Source organism: Berghia stephanieae, chromosome 1 (genome assembly GCF_034508935.2).
Source record: "Berghia stephanieae isolate SIO BIC M18660-M18661 chromosome 1, UCSD_Bste_1.3, whole genome shotgun sequence".
Taxonomy (NCBI): domain Eukaryota; kingdom Metazoa; phylum Mollusca; class Gastropoda; order Nudibranchia; family Aeolidiidae; genus Berghia; species Berghia stephanieae.
In genome coordinates this window covers 2,300,540-2,318,039 of record NC_088360.1, presented here as the reverse complement: position 1 = coordinate 2,318,039, position 17,500 = coordinate 2,300,540, and the positions used below count along the sequence as shown (strand labels likewise).

The 17,500-nt window shown below is 39.9% G+C and overlaps 1 protein-coding gene across 2 annotated transcripts in view; it reads right to left on the bottom strand.

Annotated features, from left to right (window-relative positions):
* Nucleotides 1–17,500, bottom strand: part of LOC144966127 (homeobox protein six1-like) — a 155,109-nt gene that overhangs the window by 114,461 nt on the left and 23,148 nt on the right. The gene's annotated exons all lie outside the window — the stretch shown is intronic.

Here is a 17,500-nt window from a genome sequence, read left to right as displayed (position 1 = left end):
TGAGTGAATGGATTGGTGAGTGAGTGGATTGGTGAGTGAGTGGATTGGTGAGTGAATGGATTGGTGAGTGAGCTGATTGGTGAGTGAGTGGATTGGTGAGTGAGTGGATTGGTGAGTGAGTGGATTGGTGAGTGAGTGGATTGGTGAGTGAGTGGATTGGTGAGTGAGTGGATTGGTGAGTGAATGGATTGGTGAGTGAGTGGATTGGTGAGTGAGTGGATTGGTGAGTGAGTGGATTGGTGAGTGAGTGGATTGGTGAGTGAATGGATTCGTGAGTGAGTGGATTGGTGAGTGAATGGATTGGTGAGTGAATGGATTGGTGAGTGAGTGGATTGGTGAGTGAGTGGATTGGTGAGTGAATGGATTGGTGAGTAGATTGGTGAGTGAGTGGATTGGTGAGTGAGTGGATTGGTGAGTGTGTGCATTGGTGAGTGAGTGGATTCGTGAGTGAGTGGATTGGTGAGTGAGTGGATTGGTGAGTGAATGGATTGGTGAGTGAGTGGATTGGTGAGTGAATGGATTGGTGAGTGAGTGGATTGGTGAGTGAGTGGATTGGTGAGTGAATGGATTGGTGAGTGAGTGGATTGGTGAGTGAATGGATTGGTGAGTGAGCTGATTGGTGAGTGAGTGGATTGGTGAGTGAGTGGATTGGTGAGTGAATGGATTGGTGAGTGAGTGGATTGGTGAGTGAGTGGATTGGTGAGTGAGTGGATTGGTGAGTGAGTGGATTGGTGAGTGAGTGGATTGGTGAGTGAGTGGATTGGTTAGTGAGTGGATTGGTGAGTGAGTGGATTGGTGAGTGAGTGGATTGGTGAGTGAGTGGATTGGTGAGTGAGTGGATTGGTGAGTGAGTGGATTGGTGAGTGAATTGATTGGTGAGTGAGTGGATTGGTGAGTGAATTGATTGGTGAGTGAGAGGTTGATTGGTGAGTGAGTGGATTGGTGAGTGAGTGGATTGGTGAGTGAGTGGATTGGTGAGTGAATGGATTGGTGAGTGAATTGATTGGTGAGTGAGTGGATTGGTGAGTGAATTGATTGGTGAGTGAGTGGATTGGTGAGTGAGTGGATTGGTGAGTGAGTGGATTGGTGAGTGAGTGGATTGGTGAGTGAGTGGATTGGTGAGTGAGTGGATTGGTGAGTGAGTGGATTGGTGAGTGAATGGATTAGTGAGTGAGTGGATTGATGAGTGAGTGGATTGGTGAGTGAGTGGATTGGTGAGTGAGTGGATTGGTGAGTGAGTGGATTGGTGAGTGAGTGGATTGGTGAGTGAGTGGATTGGTGAGTGAGTGGATTGGTGGAGTGAGTGGATTGGTGAGTGAGTGGATTGGTGAGTGAGTGGATTGGTGAGTGAGTGGATTGGTGAGTGAGTGGATTGATGAGTGAGTGGATTGGTGAGTGAGTGGATTGGTGAGTGAGTGGATTGGTGAGTGGGTAGCTTTGTGAATGTGAGTTGGTGGATTGATCAGTGAGTGAATGAGTAGATTGGCGAGCGAAGAATTGGCGAGTGAGTGGATTGGCAAGTGTGTGGATTTATGAGTTTGTAGATTTGTGAGTGAAAGAGTTTTTAATTGAATTGTGGCAAGTGACGGTAGGGCTGATGAGAGAATGATATAACAAACAGTGAGTGAACGATTTGGCTAATGAAGGATGAACGAACATTTTATTCAAGTAATTACTGAGTTTATGGTTATGGATATAAACTATAAACAACTTACATCAATGTCAGAAGATATTGTGTAAAATTGATGTAAAACATTTATTGTTTATTGATTATTCATTAAAACATAGAAGTAAATAAATATTGAATTACTGTAGCGAGTTGAGAGGAACGGACGAATTATAGACGTTCAGAAGGGTATAGAGTGAATGAAGTTGACGTCACTCGGCTCTTTGTTATTGTTTTTTAACCGCCAGTTGGCTGATTATTTCTCACAGCTATGCGTTTAGAAAGAATATTCAAATCTTCCGCCGGCCGGATATAAACTACCAAGGCACAAAACTGTATCTCTCTCTCTTCTCTCTCTCTCTCTCTCTCTCTCTCTCTCTCTCTCTCTCTCTTTCTCTCTCTATCTATTTATATCAATTTGAAACGTCAACATGTCTGTTGTTTGTATGATGTCCAATGCCAATATTGATGCAATGCGTTTATCTCAAAAACCTCATAACATAAAAAACCTCCCCCCCCCCCAACCAAAAAAAAACAAAAAACAAGCAGAAATAAATCTTTATTTTGCTAGCCTGTTACCATGGGTAACTGTCTTGTTTTGCCTATTTCATGATAAAATTAACATATGTTAATATGTATCCAATTGCATAATTTATACATTAGATATGTAAAGTTGAGTTAAAAAATTTTAATGCCCCCCCCCCCTCCCTTCCCAAAGCAAAAATTCAATGCCAAGCACAAAATTTCAATGCTAGAATGTTAATTCTTTTTTTTTTAAACGATGAACGTTGCAATTTAACGTCGAAATGCCAAACTGGCAACCCTTCTTGTAAGCTTGTTTTTTTTTTTTTTTTTTTTTTTTTTTTAAATTTTATTTATCATTTTCATCTTTTTTCTTTTTCTTTTTTTTTTTTTTTGGTGCCAATGCCGGAAGTTTGGCCAACCGGAAGTTACTACAAAAAAAATTGTGGATATAACAGCCCCAGACCTTATACCAGTTTCCTAGCGATGTTGTTAGGCCTAAGAATCCACGAAAGCATAACAATCTGGAAACATACCACGGTGTGTTTTGTTTCATCTACACATCTCACAAACACAACAAGACACGTTTCAATATCATGTTTCTATGGAATCTACGGAGTTGGATAAACAAAAAACAAACAGGGAATGAGATTAGCGGAAGATTAGCGTCCCTTGATTGGACGTCACCCATAGTCTGTGACGTCATCGGCGGAAAAGTTATTAGAGAGAGAACGTCATGTTGGTTGTGCGCATGCGTCTCTCGTCCTCGCGAGGACGAGAGACGCATGCGCACAACCAACATGACGTTCTCTCTCTAATAACTTTTCTGCCTGTGACGTCACAGACTATGGGTGACGTCCAATCAAGGAACGCTACTCTTCTGCTAATCTCATTCCCTATAGGGAGGGTAACTCTAATATGATAGAGGCGTAGAAAAGAACATTTACCAACTGTTCGCTGAAATGCCCCAAATGTGTTACAAATGTCTTTAACACCATGAAAATGAAATTGGATTTTTTTTTTTTCGATTATAAAATAAAAGGAAAGGAGAGGTATCCACAATGAACATGAAATTGGTGTTTTGGGACATAAAATCTTCATCAGTACAATTTCGATTCCCAAAACAAGACAACACTCAAACGTCTCCATGGTGATTTATTTGTTTATTTATTTGATTCATTTAAGAATTTGTGTGTGTGTGTGTGTGTGGGGGGGGGGGGGGGTGAATTTTTTTTTTCAATTTTAAAAAAAATTGTATTTAAAAATGAATTTAACCCCGATTGCAACACTTGTAGGTCATTCCAAAACAGACTTTTTGACGTGCGGTAATACCCTATGGGGAGACGATTCACCTCTAATTCTCTATCTCCTACACAGTTATTATCCTATGAAACAGGCACACCTTGGGGGAACGAGTATAATACACGTGTATGCATCATATAGATAGTATGCGCTTGGCGAAGAAGCTCACAACATTGCCATCCGGAAGTATAACGGACCAACACACAAAACTGTGTGTATCCATGAACGTTTATAGTCAGGTTAATACAGTTCAGTCAGCATTACTCATAAACGCGGATGGCAAAAAACAATAACAAAGACCTGAGTGACATCATCTTCGAACTATCTATATACACTTCTTCATTTTAAGACTTTCTCGATTCATTTATGTAAAACAGAAAGGGATGAATAAAGAAAGAAAGAAAGAGAGAGAGAGAGAGAGAGAGAGAGAGAGAGAGAGAGGAGAGAGAGAGATGAGAGAGAGAGAGAGAGACGGGTTAGAAAAAAAAGAGAAAGAATGGAGGGGGGGGGGAGGTGAGGATGAGCGAGAGACTGAGAGAAGGGGGAAGATATAGAGAATGAGAGTAGAGAGAGAGACAGATAGAGAGTAAAACGAGAAAGAGAAACAAAGAAAGAGAGAGAGAGAGAGAGAGAGAGAGAGAGATAGAGAAAGAGAAAGAGAGAGAGAGAGAGAGAGATGGAGAGAGAGAGGGGAGAGAGGGGGGAGAGAGAGAGAGAGAGGAGAGAGAGAGAGGAGAGGAGAGAGAGAGGAGAGAGAGAGAGGAGAGAGGGAGAGGGAGAGAGGGAGAGAGGAGAGAGAGAGAGAGAGAGAGAGAGAGAGGGGGGGGGGGGAGGGGTAGAGACATTGAAATTGACTGTAAATATTACGCACGCGCGAGAAATGTTTGTTGTGTAAGACAATCTGGCCAGTTGTCAATAATGATATGCAATAGATGAAAGCTATATTTTATTTTTCTCTTTTTATGTTCCCCGCTCGGAGTCGTATCGTGGGAGGATTCGATTCGATTAATTGGCCAAACCAACCCTACTCTACACGTCACCGTCAAAACGATTTTTGCTCACATTTGGCCAGAAATTATTTACTTCAAATCTCGACGAATTGAGGCTGACCTACTTTGAGTTATCAACATTCTTTTTTTTTATCATTGATTTCAAACAAGTCTGTAAAACCATTTCGAAACAAAGTTTAAGACTTTTTTGATAAGTTGTGGATTAACTTATTCGATCGATATTTTAAGTAAAATATTTTTTTTTCGGCCAAAATAGACAAAAAAAGTGTTTTGTTAGTTAATGCAAAGCAATGTTCATGTTGATGGGGTGTGTTCAGGGGACCAGCGCCCGTCTGTCTGCCCGCCAGTTCTAGACAGGAGTTAATCCCGAGCTGTGATTGCAGGCAGCAGGTGGTGCGACAAGTATGGTGCCCCGAATTGGTCATAAATGACTTAAACTGGAGAAATTACGGATCGCCATTTGACGTTAATTCGCATTTTTATCGAGTTTACTAATTTTCGTTGAACGTTGAATTCTGTGGCTAGGTAAATTTGACATTCGACTGTTATGCATGCAAACAAATTGAGATTAATTTTTGTCATGTCAACATATTTTTACTCCCACGCTCAACTCTAAATTGAATGGGTACCTGGCTGTACAGGGTGTATTGCGTATCAAGAGTAAAAGTACAAGGAGGATGTATACAAGGCGACTGGGACTGTATGGAATAGAAAATTGATCGCTGGAAAGTAGAGATATGCATTGTTAAGTGCTCTGGTCATGATAATTGATATAGATAGTATGCAGATGACGTCACTCGGGCCTTTGTTATTGTTTTTTGCCATCCGCGTTTGTGAGTTGTTCTCACTAAACTGTATTAACCAGACTATAAAAGTTCATGGTTACACAGAGTTTGTGTGTTGGTCCGTTATACTTCCGGATGGCAATGTTGTGAACTCCTAGGCCAAGCGCATTCTATCTATAAAATGAGATAGAGAAATATCCGTTTCAGTGATTCCCTCACGTTGCCCCAAAGTATGCCCGGTGGAGGGAGGAGCGTTGTTGATATCCTAGGCATTTGGAGGAGCGAAATGCCTAAATAATTAAGCAAGTGCATTGTGTAGCTACATGCAGACCTGCCTAACACTAAGAAAATTTCGTAATGTTACGATTTAATGGTTCAAACCGAAGAACTAAATAAAGATCTTTAATTCAATGAAACAACTTGAAAACAAATTTCTGGTGCCAGAGCTGGTGTATAAAAGAGTTTAAAGCACTGTGTTAACGTATTGATGACACACTGGTAATATTTAATGGTAGTTATATATCTATTGTGTTTTTTCCCCTAAAACGACGAAATTTTACAATTCCAAGTTGGCAGGTCTGTACGTTTGCGGCTATGTGGTCTTGTGATATGACACTCGCTTTCGGATCGGAAGGCCCTGGGTTCAAGCCTCGCTCGGCGCACAGTTGAGTCCTTGGGAAAAAGCTCTTTACTCACATTCTCTCACCGTACTCAGGTGTAACACGAGTACCTGCTCCTTTACCATCATTTCAATTTGTCCTTTTCTAAGTATTAAAAGTCTTAACTAATAGAGAAAATAAAACTTGAGCTTTTATAGATAGTATGCGCTTGGCTGAGAAACTCACAACATTGCCATCCGGAAGTATAGCGGACCAACACACAAAACTGTGTGTATCCATGAATGTTTATAGTCGGGTTAATACAGTTCAGTGAGCATTACTCATAAACGCGGATGGCAAAAAAACGATAACAAAAGACCTGAGTGACGTCATCTTCGAACTATCTATACAGTGTAATAACCACTAAATGTGCTCAAAGCGCTTAATATGGGTCCCCAACCAACAGCAACACGTAACATGTTAGGCGATATTACAATTTAATTTTTTCGTACAGAGACAATGCTGTTAACTGCCAGGTATTTATTATACACCTGAGTACGGTGAGAGAATGTGAGTAAAGAGCCGTTTACGAGGACTCAACTATGCGCCGCTCAGAACGGAACTAGGACGCAGGACCTTCGGATCCGAAGGCGATTATCCTACCACAAGGCCACATGATACATCACGTATGTACTCCAGATCCGTGCATGCGGCCAATAAGACCGGAATTTGTGTCAATTTCCAATCCCTTGGACAGGACGCCAGTACTTTCCTCTAGATCTAACAGGTCCAGCCTAAACCAATCACCGCTTGTGTTGATAAATTATAAAGTATCGAATGTACACGGGATCGATACAATGTCCTTTTACGCGCGAGGCGAGCGCTCTACCCCATCCGCCATCGAATCGTCTGTTGCGTTGCTGACTGGTATAATAACTATTGTTACTGCTTATTAAATCATATCTGATTTCACACTGTCGGTCTTTCCCATGGATTTTGAAATCTGATACAAATTATATATTATGTACTTAATACAACTTATAATGATCTCTAGTTAATCATCAATATAAACTTGACTTATTGTGTAAAATGGAATTTGATCCCTTGAGTTATGAACTGGGTTTTTATTTCAGTTGAACCGAGCTACTGGGTGGGGTTCCTGACCTCCCATAGCGGGCAGGGAGGTACATACTGTGTCTTCTATCCCCTTATATCTGTTTCCAACATGCTTTCTGTCTTTGTCTCGGAATGAGATTACTTGGTTTTGTCCTGACACTGGCCGGAATCCTATCTGGGAGGGGAACAGTCAAATGCATAGTTATTGTTTTGGGAGATGATGTTTTTTTCCCTTGTAAATCATCTCTCTGTTATGTATTATTATATTTGTTATTTTTAATGTATAATGTAAGCATTTGAGTGTGTTCCTCTTTGTTGGATTTTGTTCTTGTGTCTGGATGAAACTTGTAGGTGATTTCAAACTAAGTACATTGGTGGTATGCTCTTTGAATCTACATCTGATCCCTATTTGTTCTCAGTTCCCCTTTGTCTTACTTTTTCTTGGGTCCTTTAATTGTAATTCTAGAACTTTTTACTATCCCATTTTCTTCCTTTTTATTGGCGCTGATATAACCTAAATGTGTTGCAAGCGCCGTAAAAGCCTTAAAAACAACATAAACATGAACCGAGCTAGGAATAATTTATATTTGATAAAGAATGCGCTTCATTAAATGGCGTACAAACTGATGATGATGATCCTTGCCCAGCATGTATGCCTATACACATAATATACATTATGATAATTGCCAGTGTGCTCTCATGTGCTGTCCTTAAAAAAGGCGACATCTCATTTGCATAATTTACTCACTACAAAGATGGTGAAGCACAAAAAACAACAACAAAAACAAAAACAAAAACAAAAAGAAAAAAAAAAAGATTTAATTTTTTCGTTTTTTTTTTCCCTTTTAAAAAAATTTTAAATTTAAAAGGCCCCGGGGGGAAAAAAAAAATTTTTTAATTTTTTTTTTTTTTTTAAAAAAAAACATTCCTGTTTAAGGAAAATTTTTGTTTTTAAAAAAAAACGCTCGAGCCTGAAACCTGTTAAAAGGGGTTTTAAAAAATTTTAAATTTTTTTTTCGAAAAACGAGGGTGTTTTACACCAAGGGGGGCCCCCCAAAAAATTTCGTCAAACCAAAAAGTTTCTTTGGGCGCACGGGGGAAATTTTTTTTAATATATGCCCCTTTTTTTTAAAACATATTTTTTCAAAATTTTTCTCAAAAAAAAATGGGGGCCCCAAAAGTAACCCCCCCTTTTTGATTTTTTAACCCCGGGGGCATTAATGAGATCTCGTCCCCAAAAGGGGGCCCCCCGGGGAAAATATTTTTTAAAATCCAAAAAAAAAAAGGGTTGGGGGGCCCCCTTTTTAAAAAAAAATTCCCCCCAAAAATTTTAAAAGGGGGAAATTGGGGGGTTTTAAAAATCCTTTTCCCAAAGGAAAAAAAAAAAAAAAAAAAAAAAAACCCCCAAATGCCCGAAGGGGGGGGGGGTCGAAAACCCGGGGTTCCCCCTTTGGGGGCCCCCCCGGGGAAATTTTTTTCATCCTCGGGGGCCCCCCCCCCCCCCCCCCCCCCCCGCCCCCCCCCCCCCCCTTTCCCTGGGTCGGAAAAGAATTTTAAAAAAACCTAACCGGGGTTTTTCCCCCCCCAAAAAAAATTTTTCCCCCCTTTTGGGGGGGGCTCTTCTAAAAAAATTTTTGGGGGGGGCCAAAAGAGCCCCCCTTGGGGCCCCCATAAAAATTTTGACCCAAAACCGGGCCCCCCCCTTCCCCCCCCCGGTTTTTTTTGGGGGGGCCAAAAGGGGAACCCCCCGGGGCCCCCACACCCCCCCCCTTTCCGGCCCCGGGGGAACATTTTTTTGGCCCCCATTTTCCCCCTTTTGGGGGGGAAAGGGGTTTTCCCCCGGGCCCCCCCCCTCCCCCCCCCCCAAAGGGCCCCCAAAAATTTCCATTTTTCCCCCCCCCCCCCGTTTTGGGGGGGTTTTTTTGTTTTTTTTTTTAAAAAGGTTACCCCCCAAAAGGGGGGCCCCCCTTATTTAACCCCCGGCCCCCCCGGCCCCGTGGTCCCCCCCCGGGGGGAAAAAAATTTTTTAAAAAAGGTTCCCCCGTTGGGGTTTTCCTTCCCCCCCCCCCGGGGTTTCCCCCCCCCCCCCCCCCGACCAAGGGGACCCCCTTTCCCCCCCCAAGGGGGCCCCCTTTTTTCCCCTTCCCCCCAAAACCTTCCCTTTTCCCCATTGTTTTTTTTTTTTTTGTTTGGGTTTAAAATTTTTTAAATTTTTTTTAAAGGGGGAATTTTTGGCCCCCAAATTTTTTAAATTCGGGGTCAAAGGGAAATTTTAAAACCCTTTTTCCAAAAATTTTAAAATTGGGTTAAAAAAAATTTTTTAATTTTTCCCCCCCGAAAAAAAAGGGGGAAATTTCCCCCCAAAAAAAACAAAAATAGTTTTGGGATTTTTTTTTTTAAAAAAAAATTAAAAATTTAATTTAAAAAACGTGGGACCCGGGAAAATTTTTTAAAAAACCCCCAACCCCCCCTTTTTAAAACGGGGAAGGGGTTTTAAACCCCCTTTTTTTTTTTCCAAAAAAAATTTTTAAAAAATTTCCAAATTTTAAAAAATAACCCTTTTTTGGGGAAAATTTGGGGAAAAAAGGGGGGAAAAAAAAAAAAATTTTTTTTTAAAAAAACCAAAAAATTTTTTTATTTTGTTTTTAAAATTAAAAATTAATTTTTTTTTTAATTTTTTTAAAAATTTTTAAAATTTTTTTTATTTTATTTAAAATTTTTATTTTTATTATTATTATTATTTTATTTTTATTAAATTTTAAAAATTTTTTTTAAAATTTTTATTATTATTATTATTATATTTTTATTTTTTAAAATTTTTTATTAAATTTTTTTATTATTCTTTTTATTTTTTTATTTTTTAAATTTTTATTAAATTTTTATCTTTTTTATCAAAAATTTTTTTATTATTTTTTATTTTATTTTTATTATTTTATTTTTTTTTTTTTTTTATTTTTTTTTATTATTATTTTTTTATTTTTATTATTTAAAATTTTATTATTATTTAAAATTTTATTATTTTAAATTTTTTATTATTTTTTTTTTATTATTTTTTTTTTATTTTTTTTTTTTTTTTTTATTATTTTTTTTTATTTTTTTATTATTATTATTAAAATTTTTTTTATTATTATTTTTATTATTATTTTAAAATTTTTATTAATTTTAAACATCCCCCCATTTTTCATCATCATCATTAATTTTGTGTAAATGAGGTACCGGCCGGGTTTAAAAGCGTAGTCCCTGGCGGAAAAAAAAGTATAATATCTCCCCAAAAGGTCAAGCCCCGTCTTACATAATTTTAATTTTGGGACCCTTGTTAAAAACGCTTTGAGCACGTTTAGTAAAAATTTTCCAATATAGATGTCAAGATATTTATAAAATATAATTATAATTTTAAAAACTCCCTTTATTCCTCCCCATGGGAAATTTGTCTTTAGGGTCTATTCCAAAGGGAAAACTGGAATAAACCCCGGCGTCAGCCGCAGCGCAGCGCCCGCAAAGTGGCTAGGGCGAGGTGACTTTCTTAAGGCCACACAAAGCAGCGGCGGGTGTTTGAAAATCGTTACCTTTCGGGTGCGAAGCAAAAACCGTACCACTGAGCCACGCTGCCCCAAATTTATTGTTGAAGTATTGGTGAAATGAGGTCAATCAACTAATGTTTCATCACCCGATAACTTAAGTATTTCATGTCAAATTGTTTGCGAAGAAACCTGGTCGATTTAATTCCAGAATGGTCATGAAATTCAGATTGGAGAAAGGCGAAAGAACACGATTTTCTATTCTGTTTTTTTTTTTTTTTTTTTTTTTTCGTTTTTAATTCTTTGTAGCGCTTTACTCATTTCTAAACAAAACTAGCTAGTGGCTTTGACAGATATAATCCACACATACACACACACATACACACACATACATCCCACACACATACACACACATACACACACATACACACAGAGACACACACATACACACACACATTAAAACACACTTACACACAAACACACACACACAAAACACCACACAAAACATATACACACACGACAAACACACAAACACACAGACACACCAACAGACACAAACACACACACAAACACACCACTATCGGTGTCAACTAGATAAAAAAAAGTAAGAATTCTTATCTTTTTTTCTATCGTTTTTAACTCTGGGCCCTGCCAGAACCGTCGTGGTTATTCCCGTGTTTAGCTCTCGGCAATAAAACGAATGACGGCCGTAATGGCGAGATTTTCATAATCTATGACGAATGAGCTTTGTCTGATTAAAAACACGCACGGCAAGAAGACATTATTTTTATGGTTGATTTATCATTTTAACAAGTATGGAGATATCTGAGATATCATTCATTTATCATCTGAACCTGAATCTTTATGATAATATTATAGGCTATGTGCGGCTATGTGGTCTAGTAGTATGACACTCGCTTTCGGATCGGAAGGTCCTGGGTTGGGCCCTCGCGTCGGCGCATAGTTGAGCCCTTGGAAAAGGCTCTTTACTCACTATGCGCTATATAAAGCTCAAGTTTTTTTTTGGTTTTGTTTTTTTTTTTGTTTTTTTTTAATAGCGTATAGTTTGAAAGATATCATTCTAATATTTAACCTCAAGTTGCGAACTATTTAACGAAGATTTTTAAAATATGAAAAAAGCTAGATACGCTTTCAATTAAAATAGGGAATTAGGACAGTCGTAAAGTCAAAACTTCTACTTTTCCGGTAACAAAAACATTGAAAGTGTGTATGTAGTAACCACTCCATTTAGAGGACTAATAAGGAATACGTTAACTTTTTCCTTACCGGCCATTTTTCCGGTTTTCCCCAAAACTTCATACCCGCCAAAACCGATAAAAAAAAAATATTTTTTTTTCACACAAACAAAAGCTGTTAGTTCTTGCTATACATATTTTTTTTGTCTCTGCTAAACGAGCTCTTCGACACAGTGTTTATATACTGTAACTATAGCAAACTTTTTGTCCAAAATTTATGATGTACAAAGAAAACAGAATGAGAAACTTTTTGGCTGCATCGTAACGAATGTGACGATTTTTTCTATGGGTGGAAAGGAGGGGGGGGGGGGGGGGGGGTAATTGAATCATTCGGTGGCATCATTTATTTAATGGCAGGATGTATCACTACGCAAGGACGACGTTAAATGAACGAGGGTGGTGACCGTTGTTGACCTTTAGCATGCGTTTTGACTAAAATTAAATTGAGCTTTTATATAGCGCAATATCCACTAAATGTGCTCAAAGCGCTTTACAAGGGGTCCCTGGTCAACAGCAACATTTAACATGTAGGACGGGACATGACGCCTGTTAGGGGATATTACAATTTGTCGGACAAGACAACGCTGTTAACGGCCAGGTACTCTTTTTACACTGAGTACGGTGAGAGATGTGAGTAAAGAGTCTTTCCAATGACTCAACTATGCGCCGAGCGCGAGGCTCGAACCCAGGACCTTCCGATCCGTTTGTGAGTGTCATACCACTAGACCACATAGCCGTACTAAAAAATTTCAATGTCATCAAACTGGAACCAGAAGGTTATTTACACATGGTATTATGTATTCGATCCACCGAAGAGCGGTTTTTACATTCTAATGAGATAAAGGGAAACAGTTTTTTGACGTCGTACTTTTGTTCCGAATTGCACTTAGAATTTATTGAATCCTAAAAAAAAATATAATCATTATTCTCTCTGCTCTGAAAAAGTATTAAAAACCTTGGACAAAAACTCGTCCTTCAAATATCGATCGATTAAAATGACTCTAATATTGGCAAATGCTACAAAACCCGAGACTTGCTTAAAGGTTTTAGAGTAAGTGAGAGTTTTTGCCAAGAAAGGGGTCATTGAATCGATCAACATTTGAAGGCTCAGTTATCTGGCCTAAATTTACCTACTTCTTTTTTCAGAGACGGCTGTATTGTTAGATAGTTCGAAGTTGACGTCACTCAAGTCTTTGTTATTGTCTTTAGCCTCCGCGTTTATGAGTAATTCTCACTAAACTGTATTAACCAGACTATTAAACGATCATGGTTGCACAAAGATTTGTGGTTGGTCCGTTATACTTCCGGATGGCAATGTTGTGACTCCTTAGCCAAGAGCATACTATCTATAGTTTTTCCTCCATTACTCCACGATAATGTGATAATGTGAAGATTGGTCAACTATGTATTTCTTCAATTATTGAAATCCCTTATTATATCATAGACATTATAATATCGTAAAGTTTGTGTTTTTTTTTCTTCAAAAATAGGCATTCTCTATCGATATTTAAAAAATTAGAGAAATAATGCACAATGAATTTTAGAGTGGAATAAAAAAAAAAACAGTTGAGAAACCACACACACACACCACAACCCACCACACAAATTCTTTGTTCTCTACCCCTCCCCCCCCCGCCATCTTCCTTCCCCCCAAGGGGAAATATTTTTTGTCCGGTGTTTTTCCCGGAAATCTTCGGGATACGGGTTTAGAAGGTTGTTAGGAAACGGAAGGGAAACGGAAATCGTGACACCCCCCTTTTTGCACTGCGTGTCAGGTATGCCCGTTAGAAATGGATTCGAGGCTATCGGAAAATTTTGACTTTTTATTTCATGTCGTAGAATAACCAAAATTTAAATGACATTAAAATTTTTGCGTGGATTGGGAATTTGGATAGGGTGGTAAATATAAAAAAGTGCTGAAATTTAGTTACTTGAAAAAAAATTTGATATCTCTCTTCCTCTCTTCCTCTTCTCTCTCTCTCTCCCCTTCCTCTCTTCTCTCCCTCCCCCTCAATTCTTGTCTCCTCTTTCTCTCTCTCTCTTTCTTTTCTCTCTCTCCCTACTCTCTCTCTGTCCTCTCTTTCTTTCCCCCCCAAAATCCCCCCCCCCCCACTCCCGCCCCCCCCACTCCTCCAAATCCCCCACTCCCTCTCCCCCCCCCCCCCACTCTTTTCTCTTCTCTTTCTCTCTCCCCTCTTTTTCCCCCCCCCTCCCCCACCTCTCTCCCTCCCCTCCCTCTCACTCTTCTTTCTCTGTCTGTCTCTTTCTTCTCCCTCTCTCTTAAACTCTTTTTTTATGTGGTTCCATTGTAAGAAATCCAATAAAACAAACCTGAAATTTACGAAAAAGGGAATTAAATTTTTTTTTTAAACGGGGGATTTCAAAGCCCGAGTTGAAAAATTAAATTTGCATCAAATCCCCAATACGGTCACAAAAATTTGGGGGTGCGCCCGAAAAAGCAAGTTTTTTTTGAACCCGAAACAAAACGGGTTTTATTTTTTTTAAAAAAAAAATTTTTTGTCGACCGAAAAAAAGAAAAAGGGAAAAAGCAAAACAAAAAAACAAACACAAAAAAAAAAATAACATTTTTAAAAAAAAAAAACGAAAAAAAGCAAAAACCCCCCCCCCCCCCCTCCCCCCTTTTTTTTCCCCGAACCCCAAAAAACAAAAAAAAAAAAAATTATTAAATAAAAAGGGGGGGAGAAAAAGGGGGGGAGGAGGAGAAAAGGGGGAGAGAAGGAGAGAGAGAAAAACAACAAAACAAAAAAATTTAAAAAAAGTAAAAATTTTTTTAAAAAAAAAAAATCATAAATTATTTTTTTAAAAAAAAAAGCAAAAAAATGAATAATAGAAAAAAATGATTAATTTTGAAAAAAAAAAAAATTTTAAAAAGAAAACAAAACAAAAAAAAAAAGTGAATTGGGACATCTTGATGCAAAATTTGGGGGTTCAGGGAAATTAATTTAATTTTTTGTTTTATTTTCCCAAAAAAAAGGGTTTTGGGGTACCAAAATACGGAAATGCCAAAAAAAAAAAACCCAAATCGAACAGTTTTGAATTGAAGCTTTAATGACCCCCTGGCCCCCGCCTCTTGCAATCCCAAAATTTTTTTTTTGGAGACCACTATTCCGGGTAAAAGAATGCCCCCAAGAACCCTTTTGTTAAGGGGGGTTTTGGGTTTTTCCCGCCTCTCACAAATTGCGTGAAACCCATCCAATTAGGGGTATCCCGGGGGACCGTTATAAATGGCCCTCGCCTGCATCCCCCCGACCCTGTCAGGGGAAAATTTTGGGGGGTCGATGGTGGGCAATATGCGTTTTTTTGTTTTAAGGAACACCAACTGCTGGCATTAAAGAGAGGGGGGTGTTAGGAAAAAAAAAGGTATAAAGAAGCAAAATTTTGCGCCGGGAATTAGTTTATTGAATTTGGGTACGAGGAAAAAGGTGTTATTTTTTTTGTTTTGTTTTTTTTTTTAAAACCAAAAAAAGTTTTTAGGGTCACGAATTTCTATTTTCGGTTCCAAAAATTTGGAATTGAAAACCCGTCTTCGGAAGACTAAAAAAAAAAAAAAAAGAAAGAATTTGAGTTTTATATAGCGAAATTTCCCCAAACTAAATGTGCTCAAAGCGCTTTAAAATTGGGCCCCCCAGGTCAACAGCAACTTTTTAGCATGTGGAAACGGGAAAATGACGCCTTTTTAGGCGAAAATTAAAAATTTTTTGGGACAAAGAAAACGCTTTTAACGGCCAGGTTCCCATTTTTTACACCTGAGTACGTTGAAAAATTTGTGAAAAAAGACCCTTTTTTCCCAAGGAATCAACTATGCGCCGACGCGAGGCTCGAACCCGGACCCTCCGATCCGAAAGCGAGTGCCCCATACCAAAAGACCACATAGCCGCACAAGACGCCTATTATTAAATCATAATCAATAAACTTTTTTTAAATTTTATAATTTAGAGCAGGATGTAAATGCAGATTCTTAAATTTTACGGGAGGGAAAAAAAGCGAGGATAATGATGATAGGGTTTAAAAATCGCCCTGATGTCACGCCCGCCCAGCAACGAGCAGTTTGGGTTCTAAACAAAGAAAATCGATATTTTTTAATTCTTTATGCTGTCTAAAAACTTTTTCATTTCTAAATGTATCAGAATGAAAAAAAAGCCCAAAACTGATTAGTTTTTAATAATTTTTTTCTCCCTGGATACACTTTTACTCGTAGGAGAAGTATTTCATAACGGGGGCTCCCCATTGTTTTTTATATTTTTAAGAACCAGTTACTAAGTTACCAGCGTCATTACGGGGAAAGTGACGTCACGCCTGTTGAAGCCTTTTAAATTGACTAGTTTTATATTAAAAACTAGAAAATAAGATGCCATCACTCTAAAAAAAAAATTTTCCTTTTTTTCCCGGGGGGTTTTTTCCCCAAAAAAAAAATTTTTTTTTTTTTTTTTTTTTTTTTGGGGAAAAATTTTTTTTTTTTTGGGGGGGGAAAAAAAAAAAAAAAAAAAAAAAAAAAAAAGGGGGGGGGTTTTCTAAAAAAAAAAAAAAAAAAAATTTTTGGGGGGGGGGGGGGGAAAAAAATTTTAAAGGGGGTTTTTTTTTTTTAAAAAAAAATTTTTTTAAAAAAAAAGGGGGGGGGGGGAAGGGGAAAAGGGGGGGGGGAGGGAGGGGGGGGGGGGGGGGGGGGGGGGGGAGGAGGGAAAGGGGGGGGGGGGAAAAAAAAGGGGGGGGGGGGGGGGGGAAAAGGGGGGGGGGGGTAAAAGGGGGAGGGGGGGAGGAGGAAAAGGGGGGGGGAGGGGGGGGGGGGGGGGAAAGGGGGGGGGGGAGGAAAGGGGGGAGGAGGGGAAGGGGGGAAGGGGGGGGGGAAGGGGAAAAGGGGGGGGGGGGGGGGGGAAAAGGGGGGGAAAAAGGGGGGGGGGGGAGGGGGGGGGGGGAGGGGGGGGGGGAAAGGGGGGGGGGGGGGGGGGGGTTGGGGGGGGGGGGGGGGGGGGGGAGGGGGAAAAATGGGAGGGGGGGGGGAAAGGGGGGTTTGGGGGGGGAAAGGGGGGGGGGGTTTTGGGGGGGGGGGTTTTTGGGGGGGGAAAAAGGGGAAAAAAAAAAAAAAAAAAAAAAAAAAAAAAAAAAAAAAAGGGGGGGGGGGGGGGGGGGGGGGGGGGGGGGGGGGGGGGGGAAAAAAAAAAAAAAGGGGGGGGGGGGGAAAAAAAAAAAAAAAAAAAGGGGGGGGGGGGGGGGGGGGGGGGGGGCCCCCCCCCCCCCCCCCCCCCCCCCCCCCCCCCCCCCCCCCCCCCCCCCCCGGGGGGGGGGGGGCCCCCCCCCCCCCCCCCCCCCCCCCCCCCCCTTTGGGGGGGGGGGCCCTTCCCCCCTTTCCCTAAAAACCCCCCCCCGGGGGGGGGGGGGTTTGGGGGGGAAAAAAAAAACCCCCAAAAATTTGGGCCCCTTTTGGGGGGGACCGAGAAAGGGGTGGGGGGAAGGGGAAAAAAACCCGAAAAGGGGCCTTTGGCCCAAAAAAAAGGGAAAAAAAAAATTAAAAGGAAAAAAAAATTTTCGGGGGAAAAAAAAAGGGCCCCCCCCGGGGGGGAAAAAACCAAAAAACAAAAAAAAGGGGGGGGGGTTTTAAAAAAATTCCCTTTTTTTTTTTTTGGGCCCCAAAAAAAAAACCCCCGGGGGGTTTTTTTAAATTAAAAAAAAAAATTTTTTTTTTTTTTTAAAAAACCCCTTTTCCCTTT